This window comes from Arachis ipaensis, chromosome B5 (assembly GCF_059453495.1).
Source record: "Arachis ipaensis isolate K30076 ecotype BB chromosome B5, ASM5945349v1, whole genome shotgun sequence".
Taxonomy (NCBI): Eukaryota; Viridiplantae; Streptophyta; class Magnoliopsida; order Fabales; family Fabaceae; genus Arachis; species Arachis ipaensis.
Window position 1 is genome coordinate 112,148,919 of NC_142440.1, and position 5,491 is coordinate 112,154,409.

The following is a 5,491-nucleotide window of genomic DNA, read 5'->3' on the forward strand; positions in this document are numbered from 1 at the left end:
TCCCAGGCGACGCGGTCGCGGGGGGTAATTTGTGCCATTGGCACGACTCCAGCGCTGCTCCTGCCTAACTTTCTGTTCATTTTTATTTTTCTTTACTCCCCCTGCCACACGGACGCGTCGCTAGTGCAATCGCGTCACGCGGCGAGAAAAAAAATTTTTTTTTGGAAAGATAAAGACATGCAAATGAAAGAGCACGAAAGCACTAATAAAGAGAAGAGTTATTAAATAAGAAAAACTAAAAGTGAAGATAAGAACGATCATACCGCGGTGGGTTGTCTCCCACCAAGCACTTTGCTTTAACGTCCGTAAGTTGGACGTTCCACTAGCTCAATCTGTTGCTATGTGGGGATCTTCCAAGTGGAGGATCTCAAGCTCCTTGCTTTTCTGCACCTTCTCACCATGGTACAGCTTCAGGCGGTGTCCATTAACCTTAATAAGTTCAGAGCTTGAAGGATGGCTTAGGTGATAAACTCCGTACGGTTCAGCCTTCTCTACTCTGTATGGACCTTCCCATTTTGATCTTAACTTACCGCGCATTAGCCTTAGTCGAGATTTGTAAAGGAGGACGAAATCTCCAGGTTGAAATTCTTTCTTCTTGATGTTTTGATCATGCACAGCTTTCATCCTTTCCTTACAAATTTTGGAATTCTCATAAGCTTCTAGGCGAAGGTTCTCCAGTTCCTACAGTTGCAACTTCCTTTCAGCTCCGGCCTTCTCAATTTCCATGTTGCACTCTTTAACTGCCCAGAAGGCTCTGTGTTCGATTTCAACTGGAAGATGGCAAGCTTTTCCATAAAACTAAGCGAAAGGGACTCATCCCAATGGGTGTCTTGTATGCTGTTCTATATGCCCACAGTGCATCTTGTAGCTTGGTGCTCCAGTCTTTTCTATGAGGCTTCACTATCTTTTGCAAGATATGCTTAATTTCTCTGTTCGACACCTCGGCTTGCCCATTAGTTTGGGGATGGTAAGCTATTGCAACTTTATGGATTATCCCATGCTTCTTCATCAATCCTGTTAGTCTCCTGTTACAAAAATGGGTGCCTTGATCGCTCACGATCGCTCATGGTGATCCAAAGCGGCATATAATATGGTTTCTCACAAAGGAAACAACAGTGTTAGCATCATCAGTGCGGGTAGGAATTGCTTCCACCCATTTGGAAACATAATCCACAGCTAACAATATATAAAAATATCCGCTAAAATTTGGAAATGGACCCATAAAGTCAATGCCCCAAACATCAAAAATTTCACAGAAAAGCATATATTGTTGAGGCATCTCATCCCTCTTGGATATGTTACCAAATTTCTGGCATGGGTGACAAGATTTACAAAACTCAGCAGCATCTCTAAAAAGAGTAGGCCACCAGAATCCGCAGTCTAAGATCTTTCTAACTGTTCTTTGAGGGCCAAAGTGTCCTCCACTCTCAGATGAGTGACAGGCCTCTAAAATGGACTGGAATTCTGATTGAGGTACACAACGTCTAATTATCTGGTCAGCGCCACATCTCCATAAATATGGGTCATCCCATATATAATATTTAGACTCGCTTTTCAGCTTGTCTCTTTGATGTTTAGAAAAATGTGGAGGAAATGTGCGGCTAACTAAGTAATTAGCAATAGGTGCATACCAAGGGGCTACCTCAGATACTGCTTGCAGGTTGTCAAAAGGAAAATTATCATCTATAAGAGTAGAATCATCCTTAATATGTTCAAGGCGACTCAAGTGGTCTGCTACTAAATTTTGATTACCACTCCTATCCTTTATTTCTAAATCAAATTCTTGTAACAGCAGTATCCAACGTATAAGTCTTGGTTTGGATTCCTTTTTAGCTAATAGATACTTTAGAGCTGCATGGTCCGAATACACTACTACTCTAGTACCAAGTAAATAAGCCCGGAATTTATCCAGAGCAAAAACAATAGCAAGTAGCTCTTTCTCAGTAGTAGTATAATTGGACTGGGCAGTGTCTAAAGTCTTAGATGCATAGGCAATAACAAAAGGATCCTTACCTTCACGCTGAGCCAGCGCTGCTCCTACTGCATGGTTGGAAGCATCGCACATGATTTCAAACGGCTTGCTCCAGTCGGGTCCTCTCACAATTGGGGCTTGAGTTAGAGCAGTTTTTAGCTTATCAAACGCTTGTTTGCAATCCTCACTGAACTTAAACTCAATATCCTTTTGCAGTAATCTGGATAAGGGAAGTGCTACCTTACTAAAGTCCTTAATAAATCTCCTGTAGAAACCTGCATGGCCAAGGAACGAATGGACTTCCCTCACAGAAGATGGGTAAGGTAAACTAGAAATAACATTCACCTTTGCTGGGTCTACAGAAATGCCATTATTAGATACCACATGTCCTAATACAATCCCTTGCTTTACCATAAAGTGGCATTTTTCGAAATTCAATACAAGGTTTGTATTAACACATCTATCTAATACTTTAGATAATCCATCTAAGCAAAGGTTAAAAGAATCACCATAAACGCTAAAATTGTCCATAAAAACTTCCATACAGTCCTCAATAAGATCAGAGAAAAGACTCATCATGCACCTTTGGAAGGTGGCTGGTGCATTGCACAAGCCAAATGGCATTCTCTTATAAGCATAAGTCCCAAAAGGACATGTAAAAGTAGTCTTTTCCTGATCCTCAGGAGCTATATGAATCTGGAAATAACCTGTGTAACCATCTAGAAAGCAATAATGTGATTTACCTGACAGGCGATCCAGCATTTGATCAATGAATGGAAGTGGGTAGTGATCCTTATGAGTAGCTTGGTTGAGACGCCTGTAATCAATGCAGACTCTCCAAGCATTCTGAACTCTAGTTGCTATGAGCTCTCCATGCTCATTCTTCACGGTAGTGACTTCGGACTTCTTGGGCACCACTTGTACTGGGCTTACCCATTCACTGTCTGAAATGGGATATATGATACCGACTTTCAATAGTCTGGTCACTTCCTTTTTGACAACTTCCAAGATGGTGGGATTCAATCTCCTTTGTGGTTGACGGACAGGTCTTGCTCCCTCTTCTAAAAATATTCTGTGCTCACATACTTGAGGGTTAATTCCCACTATGTCTGCCAAACTCCACCCAATTGCCTTCTTATGCTTCCTCAGTACATCAAGTAACTGCTTTTCTTGTTGAGAAGTTAGTTCCCTTGCAATAATAACCGGAAGCTTCTGCTCATCCTCAAGATAAGCATATTTGAGATGTGGAGAGAGAGGTTTCAATTCTAACTTTTGATCGTGGGCAGGCTCTGGATTATCTGGGGCTTGTGAAAATGGCGAAGTGCCCTCACTGTCAGTTAAGAGGGTCCCCACACTTGGGCCTTGTCCAGTGTGCCTCTCTTCAAACTCTTCTTTTTGAACTTCAGCCACACTTTCGTCTATGACATCACACTGGAAGATAGAACGATCTTCTGGGGGGTTGTCAATGACTCCATTCAGATTGAAGATCACTATGTGGCCATCTATTTCAAAGGAGTATGTTCCTGAAAAAGCATCCAATTTGAATTTTGATGTTTTCAGGAATGGTCTTCCAAGTAGGATTGATGATGGCTTATCTGAATCATTATGGGGCATCTCCAAGATATAAAAATCAGTGGGAAATGTGAGCCCTTTAATGTTCATCAAAACATCTTCAGCAACTCCAGCCACTGTAATAATGCTTTTATCTGCTAACACAAAACGAGCTGCTGACCTTTTTAAGGGAGGGAGCCTCAAAACATCATATATGGACAGAGGCATTATACTGACACATGCTCCTAAATCACACATGCAATCATAAATTACTACACTACCAATAGTACAACTAACTATGCAGGGACCTGGATCACTACATTTTTCAGGTAATCCTCCCATTAAAGCAAATATAGAACTACCTAAAGGAATAGTTTCTAATTCGTTAATTTTGTCTTTATGGATACATAAGTCTTTTAGAAACTTTGCATATTTAGGTACTTGCTAAATAATATCAAAAAGGGGAACATTTACCTCAACCTTTTTGAATATTTCTACCATTTTAGGATCAGGTTCCAGCTGCTTCCTGGGCTTCCTTGCAAGTTGTGGAAATGGAATGGGAGTAGTATTTTCTGTGATGCCTGCGCCTTTTTGTGCTTCTTCCTGTGGTTGAGCTATCTCTTCTTTAGCTATGTCCTGTATATCCTCTTCCTCTTCAACATCTTCGACTTCTACCACCTCTTCAGCTGAGGCGTATTCTGGTGAGCTTGGTTCCTCTTGATTCCTATCCTGCAGTGTGGTTCCGGACCTCAGCGTGATAGCATTAATGCCTCCCTTTGGATTGGGTAATGGTTGAGAGGGGATTCCAGTGGTGCTTGAAGGTTGGTTACTGGAATTTTGTGCTGAACCAAGCTGTGTCATAAAAGCTTGCAGAGTAGAGGTCAGACTATTCAGACTGGCGTTAATAGTGTTCACGATGGTACTTTCCATGGCCAATTGTCTTTTCTCAAAAGCTTGTAATAAATCTTCATTAGAAGATACCGAAGAATGAGTAAATTGAAAGGTTTGCTGCTGATTGTTCGGTGGTCCTTGGTTTTGCCTCAGGTGAGGTGCTCGGTAAGGTTGATTTTGCTGCCTGTTGTTGTTATTATTCCACCTTTGATTTCCCTGATTATCTCTGCCTCCCCTATTATTGTTGTCCCTCCAATTCTGGTTTGAATTGTCCTGCCATCCATGGTTATTATTTCCACTTTAATTGTACCCTTGGTTGGGGCGGTCATAGAAGTTGTGAGTGGATGCCACCATGTTGTCTTCTTGTTGGAGCTGCGGGCATTCATCAGTGTAATGGCTGTAATCAGCACAAATTCCGCAAATTCTTTGTGGAACTAGTTGTTGGTTTTGCTGCGTTTGAGTTTGCTGAGCTTGTTGATTCAACTGCATTTGCTTCAGCAGGTTGGTAATCTCACAGAAGCTTTGATTTAGAGCAGCAGTCTCTATGCCAGAAGATACTTCTGCAACGGCTTTTGAACGGCCTTGCTTCTGTCTGTGGTTCCGAGTAGATTCAGCTAAATCATTGATCAATTGCCAAGCTTCATCGGTGGTCATGTACTTCTTCATAGACCCATTGCTGGCACTTTCCAATGTGGTCTTATCTTGGGGCCTCATACCTTGTGTGATATAGCTGAGTAGCACGATCTTGTCAATCATGTGGTGGGGGCATGCTTCCAGAAGATTATTGAAGCGCTCCCAGTATTCAAAGAGAGTCTCATTGTCATCCTGAACAATTGTAGAGATATCCTTCCTCAGTTTATCAGTAACTTCAGATGGGAAGAATTTCTCCAGAAACTCCTTTCTGAGTGTATACCAGTTGGATACATTTGCTATAGGTTGAGTGTAGTACCACTCTCCTGCTTTTCCCTCAAGAGAGAATGGAAAAGCTTTCAGCAGAATTGAAGTTTCATCAATGCCATTACGCCTGACAGTAGAACAGGCTGCCTGGAAATCTCTCAAGTGCTTGATAGGCTCTTG

General features: G+C 41.8%; 1 non-coding gene across 1 annotated transcript; it reads left to right on the plus strand.

Annotated features, from left to right (window-relative positions):
• Nucleotides 1-5,164: 5,164 nt before the first annotated feature.
• On the plus strand, nt 5,165-5,272 carry LOC148565389 (small nucleolar RNA R71). The gene has a single exon (XR_015884711.1). It is a non-coding gene; the product is annotated as a small nucleolar RNA R71 (small nucleolar RNA).
• The last annotated feature ends 219 nt before the right edge of the window (nt 5,273-5,491 follow it).